Source organism: Pelodiscus sinensis, chromosome 16 (genome assembly GCF_049634645.1).
Source record: "Pelodiscus sinensis isolate JC-2024 chromosome 16, ASM4963464v1, whole genome shotgun sequence".
In the NCBI taxonomy this organism is placed as follows: Eukaryota; Metazoa; Chordata; order Testudines; family Trionychidae; genus Pelodiscus; species Pelodiscus sinensis.
Window position 1 is genome coordinate 27,579,957 of NC_134726.1, and position 22,386 is coordinate 27,602,342.

The 22,386-nt window shown below is 43.8% G+C and overlaps 1 protein-coding gene across 7 annotated transcripts in view; it reads left to right on the forward strand.

The window, feature by feature from the left end:
• ELFN1 (extracellular leucine rich repeat and fibronectin type III domain containing 1) overlaps positions 1-22,386 on the forward strand; it is a 190,827-nt gene that overhangs the window by 38,217 nt on the left and 130,224 nt on the right. For 4 of the 7 annotated variants that reach the window (XM_075899588.1, XM_075899584.1, XM_075899589.1 and 1 more), the window contains exon 2: positions 16,888-16,977. The exons of the other annotated variants lie outside the window; for them this stretch is intronic. The gene's annotated coding sequence lies outside the window, so the exon portion shown is untranslated. The remainder of the gene's footprint in view (positions 1-16,887; positions 16,978-22,386) is intronic. 7 annotated transcript variants of the gene reach the window in all.

Here is a 22,386-nt window from a genome sequence, read left to right on the forward strand (position 1 = left end):
TCGTGAAACCAGGTTTACCTGTGTCGATGAAGAAAGGCTTCTTTGTCGGGGCATCGCGTCCAGACTCCCCCGATCTGCCGACAAACAGCTGATCGGCAGATCGGGGCAGCCATTTAAATTTAAATGAAGCCGCGATTATTTTAATCGCGGCTTCATTTCCCTCTTCCGATCTGGCTAATCTACATGCCTCCGTCGAAGGAGGCATGTAGTCTAGACACACCCCCAGTGAGATAAATAGAAAGGAACAGAAACACTGTCAAATTAAGTGTAAAACTTAATAAGAAAAGCAAAAAAAGATTTTGAGGAACAGCTAGCCAAAAACTCAAAAAACAATAGCAAAATGTTTTTAAGTACATTAAAAGCAGGAAGCTTGCTAAAAACCCAGTGGGTCTCCTAGACAATCAAGATACAAAAGGAGCAATCAAGGATGATAAAGCCATTGTGGAGAAGCTAAATGATTTCTTTGCATCAGTCTTCACGGATGAGGATATTGGGGAGATTCCCAAACCTGCACCGTCCTTTGTGGGAGATGACTCTGAGGAACTGTCCTGGATTGAAGTGTCATTAGAGGAGGTTTTGGAACAAATAGAAAAACTTAACATTAACAAATCACCAGGATTGGATGGCATTCACCCAAGGGTTCTAAAAGAACTCAACTGGGAAATTGCAGAACTGTTACCTGTAGTTTGTAATCTGTCCTTTAAATCGTCTTCCGTACCTACTGAATGGAAGATAGCTAGCGTGACACGAATATTTAAAAAGGGCTCTAGAGGTGATCCTGGCAGTAATAGACCGGTAAGTCTAACGTCAGTACTGGGCAAATTAGTTGAAACAATAGTTAAGAATAAAATTGTTAGGCATGTAGAAGAACATAATTTGTTGAGCAAAAGTCAACATGGTTTCTGTAAAGGGAAATCATATCTTACTAATCTATTAGGGTATGTCTACACTAGCCACCCTAGTTCGGACTAGGGTGGCTAATGTGGTCATTTGAACTTGCAAATGAAGACCGGGATTTAAATATCCTGGGCTTCATTTGCATGTTCCCGGGTGCCACCATTTTTAAATGCCCGGTAGTTTGGATTCCCTGCCCGTGGCTACATACGGCACGGGCTAGGTAGTTCGAACTAAAGCACCTAATTCGGACTACTGTTACTCCTCCTTCAATGAGGAGTAACGGTAGTCCAAATTAGGGGCTTTAGTTCGAACTACCTAGCCCGTGTCATGTGTAGCCACGGGCAGGGAGTCCGAACTACCGGGCATTTAAAAATGGCGGCACCCGGGAACATGCAAATGAAGCCCGGGATATTTAAATCCTGGTCTTCATTTGCAAGTTCAAATGACTACATTAGCCACCCTAGTCCGAACTAGGGTGGCTAGTGTAGACATACCCTTAGAGTTCTTTGAAGGGGCTAACGAACATGCGGACAAGGGGGATCCAGTAGATATAGTATACTTAGATTTTCAGAAAGTCTTTAACAAAGTCCCTCACCAAAGGCTCTTGTGTAAATTACATTGTCATGGGATAAGAAGGAAGGTCCTTTCATGGATTGAGAACTGGTTAAAAGATAGGAAACAAAGGGTAGGAATAAATGGTAAATTTTCAGAATGGAGAGGGGTAACTAGTGGTGTCCCTCAAGGGTCAGTCCTAGGACCAATCCTATTCAACTTATTCATAAATGATCTAGAGAAAGGGGCAAGCAGTGAGGTAGGAAAGTTTGTGGATGAAACTAAACTGTTCAAGATAGTCAAGACAGAAGCAGACTGTGAAGAACTTCAAAAAGATCTCACAAAACTAAGTGATTGGGCAACAAAATGGCAAATGAAGTTTAATGTGGATAAGTGTAAAGTAATGCACATTGGAAAAAAATAACCCCAACTATATACATATAGTATGATGGGGGCTAATTTGGCTACGACAAATCAGGAAAGAGATCTTGGCGTTATCGTGGATAGTTCTCTGAAAACGTCTACACAGTGTGCTGCAGCAGTTAAAAAGGCAAATAGAATGTTAGGAATTATTCAGAAAGAGATAGAAAATAAGACACAGAATATCTTACTGCCCCTGTATAAAACTATGGTACACCCACATCTTGAGTATTGTGTACAGATGTGGTCTCCTCACCTCAAAAAAGATATTTTGGCCTTGGAAAGGGTTCAGAAAAGGGCAACTAAAATGATTAGGGTTTGGAACAGGTCCCATATGAAGAGAGGCTAAAGCGACTGGGACTTTTCAGTTTGGAAAAGAGGAGACTGAGGAAGGATATAATAGAGGTATATAAAATCATGGAGAGGGTGAATAAAGAAAAGTTATTCATTAGTTCCCATAATATAAGGACTAGAGGACACCAAATGAAATTAATGGGTAGCAGGTTTAAAACGAATAAGCAAAAGTTCTTCTTCACACAGCACATAGTCAACCTGTGGAACTTCTTGCCAGAGGAGGCTGTGAAGGCTAGAACTATAACAGAGTTTAAAGAGAAGCTAGATACATTCATGGAGGTTAGGTCCATAAAAGGCTATTAGCCAGGTGGTAGGAATGGTGTCCCTTGCCTCTGTTTGCCATAGGCTGGAGATGGATGGCACGAGACAAATCGCTTGATCATTGTCTTCGGTCCACCCCTTCTGGGGCACCTGGTGCTGGCCACTGTCAGCAGACAGGCTACTGGGCTAGATGGACCTTTGGTCTGACCTGGTACAGCCATTCTTATATTCTTATGTATGTTCTTATTTCTGTGGTTATCTGTACAGTTTGGATGGCACTTGACCTCAAGACTTGTGTTATCCTGCAACAGCTTTTGGTAAGAAATGCTTCCTAGATGCAGCTGGTTCTGGGGTGTCATAACCTTGAACATGAGGCACACTCTAGCGGCTATGCTGGCAGAAAAAGGCTGCATGTCTACAGCTAGCACAGTAACGATGGGGAGTAATTTGCTTGGATCTTCCATGCTCTTCCGCTTGCTGCTGACTGTGTCAGAGTTAGTTGTTGCCTGGCTTTGGGGGAGCTGAAATCTTTTGAGAACAGTTAATCCCAGGAGATTTCTGTCAGCAAGCAAATAAAGATCAGAAATTGGGATCTCCTGGAACCCAAAAGTACAAGAGAGCTGGTTCAGCATCAGAGATTCTTCTTCCCCTCCTCAATTCAGAGCACTTCAGGAGAATTAGGTTTTGTCCCGCTGCTGTTTATCTCAATTTATTATGGCATCAACCTGAAGCAGAGTCAAAGCACACAATAGGATAAGAGACGGCCTTATCAGGAGACTAAGATGCACTTTCTCTCTCTGAAGAGACGTGAATGGATGAGAGTATTGGCAGGAAAATGAGGTTTTCCTGGCATTTGTTTTAAATGTGGCCTAACCAAATCTCCCTGATCAAAGATCTTCCCAGAAGGGATTCCTCACTTCAGAGTACTTCTCTAATAGCAAACACGTCACAGTAACCATCTCTAAATGTCCGCATTTGGGAGAACAACATTTTCTCAGCCCTAGCACACCTGTTGTCTCAGCCCAGAGTGGCAGAAACAAGCAGTCTTTAGGTTGTCATTGTATTAGCACTTTGGGGCACTGCAGCAGTGAGGTCTGTCACCATCGATATGGATTTTATAAAGCATTTGAGATTGTGTCTCATGAACTCTCACATGAAAAATCAATTCAAATTGGCTTGCGTAGAAGTCCTGCTGTGTGGATTGAAAACTGGCTAAATGACCCTAAACAACATCCAGTGATGAATGGCAATTTAGTGAATTGTGGGGCCCTGTCCGGAGGGGAGGCTCAGAGTTATGTGGCTTGGATTTGATAGCTTTCTTACAGAGGAGAAGTAAAATGGACGCTGAATGGCATTTGCAGATGATGCAACACTGAGTAAGTTGCAAGTACCAGTTTGGGCTGAGTAATAATGCAATGGAACGCTGAGAGATTAGAAACAACAGGAAATAACAAAGCAAGAGACAGCTACAAAGAAATGACAGGGTTGCATCCATGGGGAAATAATCTGAAACATGTTTACTTAGGCTAAATCTACACTGCACTGGTAGCCAGCGTGACTGGTACTGGGTCAGCATAGTGTGAGTGGGAGCAGCCACTTTGCAAGGCCCTAGCTGTGTTGCTGTGTCCTTACTGTTTCAGCACTCACTCATGCATGTCTGGTGCTATGGTGCTCTGGGATTCTTTCCTAGTCAGTTGTGCCCTTTGCTGGAGAACTTGTCTGTCTTTCAGGGGGAGCTGTGGGAAGGTAGTAGAGGACTATCAGCACTTCAGTGATTTAGCCGCATCCTCACTGCAATGGGGAGTGGGTTCCAGCCTGAATTAAAATCCCCCCTCCCCAGCCTTGTGAGTTAGCCAGTGTTTATAGCACCTGGAACTTGCAGGTCAGAAGTTTTTCAGTGTGAAAGGTAGAGAGGTTGAGGCTAAAACTTGGATCAGAGCCCAGGTTAACTGCAGTGCTAACATACCGCTAATGACAGGGAGGTACACTGGAAGCAGCAATTCTGGCCTCTTGGCATATGAGACCCAAGTTTACAAGTTGGCTTGGAGACAGAAAAGACCCAAATAACATGGGACTGCAAAATCAGAAAGCATCATTTCATGGAGCAGGGAGCTAATAGTTTTTCTCTGTCAGATCTGAGGTAAAATCCTGGTCCTGTTGAAGTCAGTGGGAAGTTTTGCCCAGACGCACATAGGATTTTACCCCAATGCATCCATCCCAGGAATACTGGGCCAAATTTGTCTTCATGAATCTACTGATTTCAGTGGAGTTACCTGAGGGATTAACTTGGCCTATTGCGGTCCATCCTGGCACCGCATAAACAGAGCTGGAGATCAAAGAGCGGAAGAAAGGATCAGGAGGCTGCTGAAGTAGATTTACGAGGGAGGACTAAAAGCACTAAATGGCTGTAGTCTGGCCAACATAGGGGGATGCGGCAACTGTCTAGAAATGTTTGAAGGCTATAAATGCAAGGGATTGAAAAGGCTTGCTTAGCATGGTATATGGGAGTGTGGGGGAGGGGAGCAATAGCAGAGTGGGGTGGGTGAGAGGGATTCAGAGAGGACACACTAAGGCTGGGTAGAATTCCTGAGTGTGAGCTTTGTAGTCCATGTAGCAGGAAGATGGTGGGAGCCCCAGAGGTTGGGCCTTTTTAAAACTGCAACCAACCCCCATCCTAGAAACATACAAAGCAGATCCCAGGTAACGAGAGGGCCTGAGTATGTCACTGCTGCTATTTTCCATTTTTCTCTTTTTCTGATTTCTGTTTGAACTCCTAGTTCTCAGGATTGATTTAAAACTACTCAGGGTTGGGATTGGCAAACCCTGCACACTGGAAATATAGGTCCAGGCCACATGCCACCATGACCCTGTGCATGTCCAGAACTGACCACCATGATATCTGCCTTGGGACTGGGGTCATACAATGAATTCCTGCTACTCCATGTTACCTATGCAGGGAGCAGAGGAGAAGGGGCAGGATGAAGCATGCCCCAAAGTTTAGCCCTGCTGCATTTTATATGGCCTTGTGTGTCACAGAAGAGTCAGATGTAGGGCGTGCAGCTCATCAGGCTAGGATGGAAGTTTTCATCCCTGCTGTACACAGCTAAGCATAGCCTGGGATCCTGCTGGCAAAAACACCAGGGGCTATGTCTACACTGACGCGATCTTGTGCCAGAGCTATGTAAATGAGGCTAAGCGTGGAATATTGCCAACCCTCATTTGCATATCTAATGAGCTGCCATTTTTGCGGAAGAGGCTCTTGTGCAAGAAGGAGCTGTCTACACTGCCACTTCTTGTGCAAGAAAGACTCTCTTGTGCAATGCCGTTATGCCTGAAAATAATCAGCATAACAGCATTGCACAAGAGGGTTTTTCTTGCGCAAGAAGGGGTAGTGTAGACAGCTCCTTCTTGCGCAAGAGCCTCTTCCGCAAAAATGGCAGCTCATTAGATATGCAAATGAGTCTTGGCAATATTCCACGCTTAGCCTCATTTGCATAGCTCTGGCGCAAGATCGTGCCAGTGTAGACATAGCCCAGGTGTTCTTTATCAGACAGCCTTCATCTGCTTTAACCCATGTCTTGACCTGGGAAACTACTAAGTGGTAAACAAGTTTGACCTCAGGCTCAGCTCATGAGAATGTTGAAAGTGGTGTTGAGCCAGAGCGTTCACACCCTGCAAACAATTATAGTATAACTGGTATAGGGAGTCCCGTGCCCGGTGAGTCTCACCAGGGATCTAGACCTTGGAGGGTGCCCTGGATTCCTTCAGCTGGAGCCACATCCACTGCAGCCTGGTGCGAGGTGACAGGAACAGGACTCCCTGCAGACTGAAGGGCGTAAGCATTTCTAAGTGCCTGTTGCACGCTTTTATACATTGGTCTGCTTAAGCTTATTGATAGGTTGCTTTGCAGTAGCTGTATAACCATCTGGCAGTATTAAACCTGTAATAGTTGTGACGTAGTGTGATTAATAAATGCAACTATCCCTAATCAACTCTGTTGTGAAGTGAATCTAAAACCCTGTTTGGCCATGGCCCTGTGATCTGACATTGTGGAGAGGAGGTGAATGGGTGTGTTTAGTTAATGGTGACTCTCAGTCTGAATTTTCCCCTGGATGTGATGACAACCAAAATGTTACAAGAATGCAGAGATTCTGTCTTTAAGGAACAGCTGCTAAGGGGCTCAATTTCTTTTTTTCTCTTTTACTAAGTGTCCTTAAAACTTAAAGTTCAGGGCTTAAGTGTTTAGCTCTCATGGATCTGAAATTTAGCATATAACTTCCTCTCTGACCATTGTTCTCGTCAGAGAAATACACTTGAGCACAATGAGCCTGAGGGGTGTGGAGACACAAGGTGGGTGAGATATAATCTATTGGACCAACTTTTGTGGGTCAGAAAGACAAGCTATTACCTCACCCACCTTCTCCAGCTACTATTTCTGATAAGTGTTGCTACTTTAATTTGACAAAATCCCATTCAAATGAATGGGCAGTCTGTTCAGTAAATGAAATGCACTTTTGCCGATACTCAGTTTTGCACAGTTGATTCCAATGACCTAATTTTCAAAAGTGGCTAGCAATTTTGGGAACCTCAATTTTTAGAATGTCCATCATGGAACCCCTTAAAGGGGTTGATTTGCAGGGGGCATGTATTAATTGTGTTTATTACAGTAGTGCCTTAAGACTAACCAAGAATGGGGCCTCATTTTGCTAGACATTGTACAAACCCAGTGTAGTAGATAGTCTCTTCCCTGAATAGCTTAACCTCAACCCGCCCCTCTCCTCTGAGACCCCATAAATAAAGGGGCACTCCATCCCTATTCCTAAATTCCTTGGCTTTGAGTGGGGACTACCACATGGTTGTTCATTGGTACCAAATCTCTCCCCCTTCATTGACTTGGTATATGCAGTTCAAATTCCTACCCTTGGACACCTGCATGTCGGTCTTGTTGTGCTGAATGGGAACTGTGCACAGATATGGGAGGGTAGTGTGAATTTAGAGGCTCTACAAATACTGCCAAACCCTGTTGCCGAAAGCAATGGCTATTGTCTCTGTTAATCCCACAGTAGCAGACTCTCCGTATTCTTAATAGCATTTTGTTTAGATTACTCTGAGTCTCTTCTGTATAAGTGTCTATAACCAGAGCAATGATGCGTGAGTTTTGAAATGCGGGGTTATATTTTGTAGTGGGGGAAAAAAAACAGAAAAAAGAGATATTTGAATGTCTGAATAGGTCTTTCAGATCTTGAAAAGCGTGAACCAGATTCTGTCCCGAGCTGCAGTGGTATCTTTGGAGCACTTCCATTGACTCAGTACAGTTACTCTGAATTTAAACTTGTGTAACTGAGAGCAGAATTTGGCCTGGTAATTTTATTTATGAAATTCCTAGCTGGGTGGACAACAGTACTCAAAGGTCTGGAAGCCATAGACTAAAGCAAATAGCATGTCATAATATGTTAAACAAATAATGCTAATGCAAACCACAAGAAAAAGGGTGGAAGGGAAATTACATTCCCCTGCTTGGGAAACTGGGGGATATTTAGAACCAGAGAAGACGTCTCTTAGAAGAGAGGGGCGTCTCGTAGGCTCATCATTCCCCAATCCCTCCAGATAAATTGCTGCTTGCTGGTCTGCCTAGTATGAGTCAATCATATTTTGCGTGGTGCTTTCGTGAATGATTTCTAGCTGGTGAAAAAGCTCACCCAGAGGCAGGAAAGTGGGAGTTAAAATGAAAATCATAGCTGTTACAGATGGGAAAAATACCTTGTCACAGTATTAAGAGAACTGCACAGTAAGAAATATTTGTTTCGTTCTCATATTTTAGGATGATTAGAACTATATATATATATATATATATATATATATATATATATATATATAAATATGAGAGAGGCAATTTTTTTCCTGGAAGTTTTTCAGTTAATAATAATTATGAATGGGAGAATACATTTCTGATTGATAGGGGTACATTGAACGCTAGAATCATTTAGAGTCATGTTATTGGAGAGCCACTGACTCTGCTCCGGCTGTTTATTCACTGTTTGGGTAATAAGTTAAGACAATGAGGATGCGTGCTGCGCTATTTGGCAGTGAAATGAATCCCCACGGATATCAGTACAATATTGTTTACTGGCGGGGAGCCTCCCGTGCCGAAGGGTCAGGGTTTTGCAATTAAGTAGAGAATCAGGTAAACAAAAGGTCCCTGTTTTAACACTGGCTTCATTACAAGAATATATGACGAGGATCATTAGTGCAAGAGCCATCATTATCTTCCAGTCAGATTAGTTTTCTCTCTCTCTTTTTTTTTTTAGACAGAAAGTCTGACAAAAATAATGGCTGATTCCTGTTAAATCAGATATAGTCAAAGACTAGTGATACCAGAGAGATTGAGGATTTCAAGATTTAGTTCCAAAGGGAAGAGAAATTACAGTTCTGAGTCTGCTTGCGGCTACACCAGCCGTATGGTTAGGTGGCTTGCTATGCAGATAAACAGGCCAAAATAAAAGGGCTGTGCAGGAAGAGATGGCAAGAAAAATAGGAACTAATCAGCAGACGCAGCCACTGTAATAGTGCACTAAACATGGAAAATTGCATTATATTAGCTTCTCTATTTCTCAGTGTATACATTAGACACAAAATCATCAGTCGACAATTCACTGTAATGATGCAACGCTGCAGACTTTCGGCTTCATTTTCGCTGGGGAAAGAGTTCATGATGCAAAAGGGGAAAAAAAGCATTTTCTCATTCTTCTAGCAACAAAGTGGCTAAAGTAGGGCCCACCAAATGAGCACAACCCATTGAGTTCTAAAATGTGATGTGAGCAATAGATTGATCAATCCTCCTATCTTGGATGCTTCGACAGCTCCAATCACCCTAATTTTGAGATGCTAATGAGCCCCGTGACTTCACTTTATGGGGGAGGAGAAAATTGGTCCATTGCAGTTTCTTTTTTAATAGCATGCACATTTGTTTGGAAAATAGGCATGGTCGTCTGATTCCTAGCAAACAGCCAATGCAGCCCCACATGTTGCGAGATTCAGCAATCCTGCTGACATTTGCATGGGATTAGACAAGTTTATTCCTAATAAAGATAGTATCACCAGACGGGAAAAGAGCCAAATTTATTTGAAAGAAGCAAATTCAAAATGAAAGAAGATAAAACCAGGATAAGCAACATACAAAAGTTAATATTAAAACACCTGTTTTTCTCCATTACTTCGGTCAGGTGCTCCAATCATGATTAGTACATATATCCGTCTGCACTGCAACTGTAGGATGTTGGAAAGTTATGGAGAGACAGCCACATACTCACAACTACTGGGTACTGAGTTAGGCTTCAGGTACAAATTGTTGTGTTGTCCAAGCCTACAGTCCTCATCTCTGAGGAACAAAGCCTGTTAGTTGCGACAACAACAAGAGGAGATTCATCGCAACAGTAACAAACACTGAAGTGCATCTCTAAAACTGGCTCATATAATGTAAGCAAATGTGGTCACTCTTCATGGGGAAGACAATGGGCCATTGAAAATACATGGGAAGCACTCTGACCATAGCAAGTACTGCTTCGATGAAGACAGAGCTGCTCTTCCTTCTGTATGTCAATAAATGCAAAGGAATGCCCATTGGGAAACATAGCCCCAGGTATGCATATGAAATGATGGGGTCTAAATTAGCTGTTACCATTCAAGAAAGAGTTCTTGGAGTCATTGTGGATAGTTCCCTGGAGAAATCTGCTCAATGTGAAGCAGTAGTAAAAAAAAAAAAGACAAAAAAATTGCAAACAAATATTAGGAACTGTTAGGAAAGGGTTAGACAAAAAAGACAAAAATATAGACATACAAAAGCAAGTTGGAGAATATCATAATGCCTCTATATAAATCCATGGTATGCCCACATCTTGAATACTATGGGCAGATTTGGACAACCCTTTTAAAAAAAAAGATCTATTGGAACTGGAAAAGGTACACAGAAGGTCCACTAATATGAATAGGAATTTGGAACAGCTTCTGTGTAAGGAGAGATTAAAAGGACTGGGTCTTTTCCACTTGGAAATGAGAATAAATAAAGGGGGCGTGATAGTGGTCTATACAATTTGGAAGCGGTGGGGAAAGTAAATAAGGAAGTGAGTTTTACTCCTTCACATAACACAAGAACTAGGGGTCACCCAATGATATTAGTAGGCAGCAGGCTTAAAGCAAACAAAAGGAACTACTTCAATGTACAGTCAACCTGTGTAACTCTTGGCCTTCACAACATCCACTGGCAAAAACTAAACGGAGTTCAAAAAAGAACTAAGCAAGTTCATGAAGGATAAGTCCATCAATGGCTACTAGCCAGGATGAGAGGAATGCAACACCATGCTCCGAGTCTCCCCAACCTCTGTTTTCTAGAAGCTGGAAGGGGATGACAGAGGGTGGATCCCTTTATGATTGTCTGTTCTGTCCATTCCCTCTGAAGCACCAAGCATTGGAAATTGTTGGAAGACAGGATACTGGCTAGAAGAATCCAATTCGGCCATTCTTCTGTGCCTGCTATTTCTGAACACACAATATAAACTAATGGCAACATTTTCACTCACATCCAATAGTGGCCTAATCTGCTCCAGTTGAATTTATGGTAAAACTCCTACTGCTGTCAATAGCAGCAGAGTATCACAGATGATAAGACTAGGAGGGACCACAGTGATTATCTAGGAGGGCCTGAGTTAGACCAAGGCTGAGCATTTCTGAAAATTCCAGTTTAAACCAATACCTGATACAACTTTACCTTTACTCCCTGCAGCATCATTATCAAACAATGCGTACACCCTGCCATTGCCACCTTCCTGAGGTCAAGTGGAATGTCTCATCTAAAACTGCTGTCCACTATGACCTAGAAACCACTTACCGCTGGTGAAGGTTAAATGGACAAAGCTGTGCATATTGCCCTCAGTGAAGTGCATTTTCAAACATAGGTGCTGGCATTTTCAAAAGGGACCTAAATAAGTTAGATGCATTAAAACTCATGTGGATGCCTCCAGGCCCTTTAAAATTACAGCTTAGATTCACACATAGGCACCTAAATGAAAGCATTCTGCTTCTGCTTCAACTGAAAGTTAAAGCTTTGAGAACCATGTGGCTTTCTCTAGGTACCCAAATGTGGATTTAGGTGTCCAGATTTAAGGTCCTAGCTTTGAATGTTTTTGGTCATCAGCTCCCACAAGAAACCCCTTCCTCACAATATTTGGATAGTGTCTGTGCTCTACCTCATCCCTTGGAGACAGGTGACATAAGGCAAATGGGCACATCAGCAAATATCACAAGCTTCAGATGGTGTCTCTTTCACCTTACAATACAGTCATACTGGTTTGCTTCCAACAAAAAAAAATATTTCTGTACTGACCATGACTCTGCCCTCACAAACTCTATACTTCTTCTTCCCCCATCAGCAAGGTGGGCCCCAGATAGACATAATAGCTTCAAGGTGCTTTATTCCCTCCAGATAGTCAGAACGGCTAATTGGCGTGTTGAAGAGAATCAGGTTTCTGTTAGAAAAACTTTTACCTGGTTTGAGGCATGTGTTTGTTTTTTCTCTCCCAGACAAATGGTTTGTAGGGACTACGTAATGCTTTAGTTTGTTTCCTTTAGGCGTCTGTGTCGATCTATCTAGGTGAACACTCAACCAGTGGAAAGCCATCTCTGCAAGTCATTTTCACTGAGCAGTGTCACTCTTCTAAACTGTAGGCCATTATCACAGACTGGAATTGTGAGCTGGTCACTAAAATGCATTGAAACATTCTTGGGCTTTCTACAGAGTTCCCTAAATCTGCAACTGCTGTAAGTGGATTCCACCAGTTTTCTGCCCAGTTTTCAAACCCAGGCAATTTAGTAGGACATATACATTGTAGTAACTCAGGGTATGTCTAGACTGCATCCCTCTGTCAGCAGAGGGATGCAGATTAGGCAGGTCGACATTGCAAATGAAGCGGGGATTTAAATATCCCGAGACTAATTTGCATAAAAATGGCCACCATTTATGCTGACTCAGCACTTTGTCAGCAAAAAGCAGCAGTCTAGTGGGAGATCTGTTGAGAAAGAAAGCCTTTTTTGACAGATCCTGTAAACCTCCTTGCAGGAGGCAAGGGGAAAAGGCTTTCTTTATTGACAGATCCCCCTCTAGACTGCTGCTTTTTGCCGACAAAGTGCCAAAAATGGTGGCCATTTTTATGCAAATTAGGCTCAGGATATTTAAATCCCCGCTTCATTTGCAATGTTGACCTGCCTAATCTGCATCCCTCTGCCGAAAGAGGGATGCAGTCTAGACATACCCTCAGAGCCCTCCCCATCTAGTACCCCAGCCATTTCTGGCCCTTGGGGATTTTTGCTAATGACAGTTGTTGATGGGCCACATGTCATCATAGGCAGTCCCAATACTATCCCTACCATAAACTTATCAAGCTCAACCGTGAAGCCAATGAGGGTTTTTGTTTGTTTGTTTGTTATTTGCCCCCAGTGCTCCCCTTGGAAGGCTGTCCCAGAACTTCACCCCTCTGGTTAGAAACCTTCATCTAATTTCAAACCCACGGTCTGTGTCTAGACTGGCAAGTTTTTCTGCAAAATCATCTGCTTTTGCGGAAAAACTTGCCAGCTGTCTACACTGGCCGCTTGAATTTCCGGAAAAGCACTGACGATCTCATGTAAGATCGGCAGTGCTTTTCCGGAAATACTATGCTGCTCCCGCTCGTGTGAAAGTCTTTTTCCGAAAGATTTTTGCGCAAAAGGGCCAGTGTAGACAGCACAGTACTGTTTTCCACAAAAAAGCCCGGATCACAAAAATGGCGATCGGGGCTTTTTTGCAGAAAACCACGTCTAGATTGGCCACGGACGCTTTTCCGCAAAAAGTGCTTTTGCGGAAAAGCATCCTGCCAATCTAGACGCACTTTTCCGAAAATGCTTTTAACGGAAAATCATGCCAGTGTAGACGTAGCCACACTGTTTAACTCTATTTGTTCTTCTTTCATCATCACTACTTAGCTTAAATAACTCCTCTCCCTCCCTGGTATTTATCCCTTTAATATATTTACAGAGTACAACCGTATCTTCCCTCAGCCTTCATTTGGTTAGACTAAGCAAGCAAAGTTCTTTGAGCCTCCTCTCAGAAGGTAGGTTTCCCATTCCTCAGATCTCCCTAGCAGCCCTTCTCTGCACCTCTTCCATCTTTTTTAAACATGGGAGACCAGGACTACTCACAGGGTTCCAGAGGAGGTCTCATAAGTGTCTTTTAGAATGGTGCTATCACTTCCCTATGGCTGCTAGTGATACCTCTTCTGCAATATTTGTTTAGGTGTTGGGCCATGCCTAGATTATCTTTAATCTCCATCTAATCCTGAGTATTTAGTGGTCCCACTTCTTTCCTTGTTTTCTGTTTATTTCTAGGCTACGGAGCCTTTTGCAATTGGTTTTAAATCCCTTTGCAAGGTCCAGCTCTGCTTAGAGTTTTCCAGTTCTCTCTTTCCCCCCTCTGCTCTCTGAGAGGTAGTTCTCCTTGCTGATTCCGTCCATCTTCCATTCCTTGAAGGGTTTCTGCTTTCTCTTCCTTACCTGTTTGATCACCTTGGTCATCCAGTTTGGTCTGCAGCCCTCCCTAGCAATTCCTCTCCCCCCCTCCCACTTGTGCATGAGATAGTGGCTTCAGATAGCTTCTGTAGCATGTTGGCTGTATACAGAGGAGGTTTTTTTTTGGGGGGGGGGAATGGGGCTTTCTACACAGTAACTACATCAAGTAATCTCGCTGTTAATTGAGGAGCTGAAATATATTATTTGTTAATGAAACAAAATACAGGACTATGTAGCACTTTAAAGACTAACAAGATGGTTTATTAGATGATGAGCTTTCGTGGGCCAGACCCACTTCCTCAGATCTGAGGAAGTGGGTCTGGCCCACGAAAGCTCATCATCTAATAAACCATCTTGTTAGTCTTTAAAGTGCTACATAGTCCTGTATTTTGTTTCAGCTACACCAGACTAACACGGCTACATTTCTATCATTATTTGTTAATGTCTTTGAGATGCATGGGGGACGACTGTCTACGACAATGTTTCTTCCATGTGTATGGATATGTATGTGTGTAATTTCTAGGAGCAAGAGATGGGGAATAGTGAGCAATACTTCCATTGTTCCCTACTAGGGCCTATCTATTGCCGCTGGGTTTGGTCTCCTCTTCAGACCTCTCTTGTTGTTCCCCCTATTGCAGCCACAGGGCAGTGATGTTCTAAATCACCAGGTGTTTCACCTGGGACATGTTCTCCTGACAGCACATTTCCCCCTTGTACTTTAAAAGTACGTCTACACTGCAAAGAAAGGCCTGCGACAGCAAGTCTCAGAACCTCGGTCAACTGTCTCGGGCTCACACTATAAGTAAAAAATGGCCATGTAAACATTCCTGCTTGGGCTGGAGCTCCAGCAGTGAAAACTGGTGAGGTGGGTGCAGGGGGGGGGGCAGAGTCTAGGTGCCAGCCTGAGCCTGAACCCTGGCATTTTTAGCCCTATAGCGCAAGACTCATGAGCCCAAGACCATTGACATAGCGTCTGAGACTCTCTGTTGCATGGTGGCTTTTTCCAGCATAGATGAACTCTTAAAGACATCCAGAGCTGGATTTAGGTTTTTCCACTCAAACCACTCATGAGCTGTAGCAGGGCACACACATGAAACATGGCACAAGGAAATGCCAATGACAGAAAGGAAGGAGACAGTTCATAGGCCACTGGATGTTGTGATGTCAGGTTCTAACCTCCCTGTATTGCCACCACCATCAGATTTCAACTTCCATTGCTTACATTTATTAGAAGGGCCTCAAAACAACATTTTTGCTGTTTATATACAAACGGCACATCAGCCTCTGCGCCTGTTTTTGTGCACTTTGATTCATATGTGGACTGGCCGGTATCCACAAGCGTAGGGGTGCATCAGACTTGCATGTGGAAACCATTTGCTTGCATACACAAATGAGGTGCAGTCAGTTGCATGTGCAAGAGTGGAGTGAGAGTTCCAATGCCCTTTAATATTCCAATTTATAATCCTCTCCTTAATTATCCAGTGAAAAGCTCAATAAAACAAATCACTGTAATTTCATACTTGTATTCCCTGACTTTTTCAGTTTACTTAAGAATGTAAGAGCCATTAAAGAGCTCTTTCTCACTTGGGATCACTTTCCAATGGATCATAGTTATAAAATGGATTTATGCTTCTATCTTGTGTTTTATCATAATTTTCATTGCCGGTTTTGCTAATTACCCAAGATATTTTGTTGAAACAAGTGCTGTCTCCCTCACACTCCATCCTCTCCTCGGTAATCCAGCTGTGAAGTCATAATGCTGAGTTTGTGACATTCCCATGGCAACTGATTGTGATGTCACAAACAGGGGATTACAACTTCATTGGAGGGTCAAAGCAAAGGCAAGGGGGCTGGGAGGATGAAATACTTTTATTCTCACACAGATATAAATAAGGAGCGAGAGAGAGAAAACCAAGAATCTTGAAAGTTCCTGAGAATGTAAATGGCTCTTTTAATATTACCTTCCCCTACGTTAGTCCAATAAATGGTTCTATCTCTGAGGCTCTGGAAAAGACTTTGTATTTAATTCAACCCCAGCTGCTAGTGTCATCAGGTGGAGGAATCAATCTAGATCTCTTGTCACCTGAGAGGTAGTGGGAGTTTTTCCTGAATACATAAGATCTCCTCAGTTCCTGTGGATCAGGACTGCAGGGTCAAAATCATAGACCTTTTTGTCCAAGCATTTCCAAACACTTTTTAAAAACAATTACACCTCATAATATCCCTGCATTATGAATAAGCAGGCTTGGCAGACTTCTTATTTTGTGTGTGTGTGTTTTTTTATAATTTAGATGAATAATATCAATGTTTATTTTTAAACATTTTAATATTTTGTATCAGTTTCCACAGCTGTGCAAAATCCTGGAGTTTAAGCAGTTTTTAATTTTTAACCACTTAACTTGTTATCATTGCAGGAAATTACAGTCAGACAATAGAGGGTGTCAGGCAATAATTTTTTCTTTAGAGAAGACCTGATGATTCAAAAAGTTAAACCTATGTACCTCTTAAAACACAAATTGTCAACATTATGTGTCAGAAATATACAAAGTAAATATCCTTAAATCAAACTGTAGCAAGTTCTCTAGTAGCAGGTTTCTTATTATCTATCTTTACATTTTGATGATTATTGATGGATTTTTTTTCTGTGTGTGAGTGTGTGTGTTGAAATCAGCATTTGCTCCCATTTGCCAATAAAAATCTAATTCTTCCAAGCCTATTGATAAGCAGCATGGTCTCTACTTTATGGAGGTAAACTGAGGCACCAGATGGGAACGTGACTTTCCTGAGATTTATCTGTCTTTGGTATTTTAGGTTCCCAGTCACAGTGTTCTCCAGGCATGTCACATAGATTTAAGATCAGTATAGCCCAGGATGAATTGGAAGAGTGGCAGTGAATGGGAGGTAAGCTCTCTATTGCTATTTTTGCCGTTGAAAAACTCCCCTTCATTCTTAGCATCCTGAGGTCACTATGGGCAAAAAAATACTGCAATAAAACACTTGTGCCTGGCTCAGGTCAGCTGACCAAAGGTCATGGGGCCTGGGATGCAGAGCTATCAAGCAGTGGTGTAGATTTTGGGGCTTGGCTGGAGTCTGGGCATCTACACTCCCATTCTATAGCCCCGTGGCCTGACCCTGTGGTCCCGTGTCAGCTAACAGGGACCAGCCACAGGTATTTCATTGCCGTGGTGACATACCAGAGTGACACATCAGCCTGCTGTAGCGAGGCAGCGTGGTCTGGAGATAGGGCACTGGACTATCACTCAGGAGATCTGGGTTCTACTTTGCCCCCAACCTGCTGTGTAACCTAGGCAGGCTTGTCAGGAGAGGGCAGCTGTCCTGGGACCCAATTATTCAAAGGGGCCTGTGGCTGCCACAGCCACTGGGATGGCAGCTGGAGTCCTGGGCCCTTTAAATCACCGCCAGAGCTCTGGGTAGCTCTGAGGGCTGGGGATGGAAAGCATCATTCTCTGGGCAATTCTGAGGACTGGCTTTGCTTTGCCCCTCTCCTCCCAGAAGTGTAGGTTTCCCTCCCCACCTTGCAAAGAGGCCTGTAGAGGCTGTTGGCTCCCCTGGACCAAGGGGAAGTCATTTACCCTCTCTGTGTCTCTATTCCTCTTTCCTCTCCCCCCCCCCCCTTGTCTGTGTGGTCTATTTAGACTGTAAGTTCTTTATGACAGGGACTGTCTCCTTCTATGTACTTGTGCTGTGCCTAGCATAGTGGGGCGCCACTGTTACTTGGGAGTGCTGTAGTAGTAATAATAAACAGGATAGGCGTTCCAGTCCCCACTCTCCTGATCTAACCATTTATTCACACTCTGTCCCAACACCTAATGTGAAAAAACTGTATTCATTCCTTGCTTTCTTTAGTGTTTGTTGTCTTATATTTATAGCATTAAAAATAATGTAATGTCACCTACACATTCCCAACTGACATGAAAATAACTTTAGGACAATACCTCATTGCACACCTCAGGACAAATCAGGAGAGAAAGAATGGCTCTAGCAACTGACTAACACAAATTAAGTGAGACATCTAAAATGACAAACCCCCAACTTACATAAATATCAGTTATCTGGCTTCCCTCGGTAACTTCTTTAGCAGGCAATAGAGAGACAAGTAGACAGCAGAATCAATCCTTTTATTTTATTTTTCTAAGTTAGGAATAAAAACAATATTTCAAAGCCGGCAGTGTCTCACCCAACCAGTAAGGTGGAAAACCAGGCACCGCAACAGAACATACTGTCCTGTCTCTCAGCTTCTCAGATCATAACTTCTAAGCTGGCTGCAACAGGAATAAATGCTCAGTAGTTGCTGTGGTGGCTTTTGGAAACACAGCTAATGGAGCAAAACTATAAAACTGGATACAACGTTTTTGACAGGCGCTTAAATATTTAATGCTATGCACAGCGAAACCCTACGGCTGGGAGTTCATAGCACACCTGCAGGGAGCTGTGCCCTTTGTTAACAAGAAATAAGAGGCCCCTTGTGTGCACAGGGTGAAAATTAAGCAAATGATATTTGAGTTACTCGTTAGTAAACGAGCGCTCCTCCAGGCATTGTGCATTGAAAGCACACAGAACTGAAAGGGCATTCCTTCAGTCCACCTCCCGAGTTAAACAGCAGAGGTTTTGCTTTCTGTGGAGTCATGTGTTTCTTTCTATGTCGGTGTGGCTGCTAGAACTAGAGCAGTGGTTTTCAAACTACAGGTCACGATCCAGTACTGCGTCGTGGAATGTCAGGCACCGGGTATCATTGCTGCTGGTGTTCAGGTGACCGGGGTGTGTGTGTGCTGAGGCAGGCTAACTGCCTGTTGTGGCCCTGCAGACTGAGCTGCCCAGAAGCGGCCAGCAACAGGTCCGGCTCCTAGGTGGGGAGAAACATACAGGGCAATATGTGCTGCTCCTGCCTTGAGAACTAGCTCCGCACTCCCAGGGGCTGGGAACCTGATGCTGGCTGCTTCTGGGGCGCAGCATGGTGTGTGGTGCAGGGAGGGGCAGGAAACTGCCCTAGCACCCCCCGCTGCATTGCTGACTGAGAGCCGCTCGAGAGAACCCCTCGTGACCTTCCCCCTGAAGTTGGAGCCCCCTCCTATGCCCCAAAACTGTCCTCCTCAGCTCCACTCCAGAGCCCACACGCTAGTCAAATGAAGTTGGGTTGCAGGCATCAACAGTTTTCTTCAAGTGGGTCATGGACAAAAAAAGTTTGAAAACCGCTGAACTAGAGGGAGCAAGTGCCTGTGTTCTGTTGCTTACTGGGTACAACCTGGGGTAGCACTCCAATTCTGAGGGGGAGATACGTATCTGCCACACACCAGATGATGAGAGGGCTGAGGAAAACTATAACACTACACACCACAGAGACAGAGGAGATGAAGGGACTGCAGTGATTAAATAGGATCTGCTGAAATCCTTCCAAAGCAGGCTTAAGAATTAAGAGCCAACAATGTCATATTGAGGGTCATCCGCCAGAGGATTCCTTAGGCCCTGTGTCCAGAGCTTTGCGCCAATGCTGCTTGGTCATGCCCTTTTAGACCCCTTAGGGGAGGAAGACCCATGACTCCAGTGAAAGCCAATTTGGCTTTGTGCAATAGATCTTTCACTCCTCCGCTGCTCAGGTGAATCTCAGGCCTCAGAAACAGGAGCCCAGAAAAGGCCATTGGCCTGAAGGGGGGGATTGAACTGTCAGCGTGTGTTTCACATTTGCTACGAATTCAGGCTTCCTTGCAGATCAGTGACAGAGTGAAGGTGTTGAATAAAGGAGTCAATAAATGTAGCTGCTTCTGTCTGAGTCTCATTCATACCAGAAGGTGGGTGTTTCTGTAGCCCTGCCAGCAGGAACAGATGATCAGCAACAGTGATGGAAACAAATCTCCAAAGAAGTGTGTATCAATAACATCATGTGACTTGGAAGGTGTACAATGTCTATTCTGAGAGATCAGGCATCCAGACCTTACTATTATCTATTGGTTTGGCTGTATACTTTGAGGCCCCAACCCCATGGTGCTGTGCAATCAGACAACAAAGTGGTGATCCTTTCCCTAGTGGTGGGTTGTCTACTCCCACACAAGGCCTGCAAGGGTAAATCAGTAGCTATCCACTTTATATCTGTGGGTATCTGCAGCCATGGATGTGGCTGCAGATACAAAACGTTGTATCCATGCAGAACTCTATAAATTAGTCCAGCTAACCTATATGCTATGCCTGGAGAACAGCCAGCGAGTGCTAAGATCTAATTGGCAGATGGAAGTCCAGCTGTGGGAGGAGCTGGGTCAGGTTTATAAAACCAGGAAGCTGGCAACAGAAAGGGGCTGCGGGAAGTAGTCTGCAGTTGCTGCCAGGAAGATGTGTTTGAGGCTGTAGGGTCCATAATCTGTAGTTACTCCGTGGCAGGACAGAGTTTGATCTGGGATGACCACAGACTGAGAGCAACCAGAAGTCCAGGGAAAGAGCAACAGGGTCAGAGGGAACCTTGTACATGGCTGTCCATGGCAACAGTTGCCAGGTGTAAGTTGCCTGAACTGGCTCCCAGAATAACGGTTGGGCTTAGATTCCCCTCTTAGCCACTGAGGAAATAGCACCGGTAGAGCAGTGCCAGAGAAGACTACATGGGGCCATTGGTGTGGCAGGACTTCAGTACCCAGGAAGGGAAATCCACATAGTGACCAAGCCAGAGGGCCATGTGATGAAGAGGAGGCTGCAGTTCCTGGAATGAACGAGGGGCCATAGAGAGAAGAAAAGATGGAGTGCCAGTGCCAGAAGGGGAAACAGCCTGGGTGGGTTACCCTTCAGAGCCTTCAAAGGAGGAGGCACCATCCAGGGGTGAGTAGAGCTTTCCAATATAGCCCTGAAGAACTTACAGTATAAGACTAGAAATATCAAGGGACGAGGGAGACAAGGTGCTGATAAGGCAACTGTGATCAGCATGATAAGCCGTGGTCACCACAAACCAGCTCCCTAACCATCAGTAAGTTGTTTGGAGGCATCACCACACAAGTGAGGGGAGATCTGAGAGGACAGGGTGGTGGCTCTGCAGATATTCAATGGGGAACAACTCCCAGGCATACCTGTGTGGTGCTGATTTTGTTTGCTTCAGTACATGTTTTCTTGTCTCTTTCTCCATATGAACAGATGGTCTCCACATCAGTCCTGATTGACTTTTAGGCTACGTCTACACTGCACGATTATTTCAGAATAAGCTATGCTGGAAGAAATACTCTGAAATAGCATATCTCAAAATAGTGCATCTACACTACAGGGAAGCCTCAAAATTAGACGGAGGCTGGCTTCCTTAAGGTGGATGCACTACCTTGATTTAGAGCCCCAGGAGGCACTGAGGAGTAAATATTCTGAATGGCCCTGGGGAGGTGCTATTTTGAAATAGCAGCAGTGGAGCGTCCACACTACTGCTGTTCCGAAATAGCTGTTTCGGAAGAGGTGTTATTCCTCATGGCATGAGGTATACAGAAGTTGGAATAAGCACTCTGTTATTTTGAATTTATTTCAAAATAATGGAATTGCTGTGTAGATGGATTGTTATTTTGGAATAACGGACGTTATTCTGAAATAACATTGCTGGGTAGACGTACCCTTAGTGCTCAGCTTTGACTCAACGCTGCTCCCGTTGGCATGCTAATATTTTCATCTCTGCACCAGCTTTAAGCTCCCCTGGGCAAGGAGGACTGTGTCTTCACATAAGTTTGCACAGTGACTAGTTTAATCCTGAAGGTAGCTTCTGGGAGCTACTGCAATATATCAATATATCCTCTCTATGCATTGCAAAGGGTCATGCACATCTATTGTAATTGCAGCAACAACAATAAACAAGCCCTTCATTTAAAAAGACTGCTAGCAGAGGACAAGCCACAAACATCAGGAGCAGTGTTTCCTCTAATTTACCATCTGTGTGCATAATAAATTTTATTTTGTGTATAATAAATTTTGTTTAGTGCACCAAGGCATGTGTGAATGTGCACCACTAGTAGAAACACATGTTGCTGACTGGATGCTCTGCTAATCAGCTGGGCAGTATTTAAATCTCTTGGGTGGCTGCCTAAGTGCTCAGCTTACAGGGAACACCGACAGGAGAGATATTCCTGGCTGGCAGACAGACAGATGCCATGCATGAAATCTGCTACCATTGCAGACTGTTTGCCATCATTTGGTTCCATCACTCACACCCCGTAACCAAGCCAACCAACTAGCTGAAGAAGGAAGCTTGATTCCTTTTGTCCCTCAGCAGAGAGACGAAAGCCAGCAGAAAATGATCTTTTTCCCCCTATTACTGTTAGAGACCAAGGGCTTCGTCTCTCA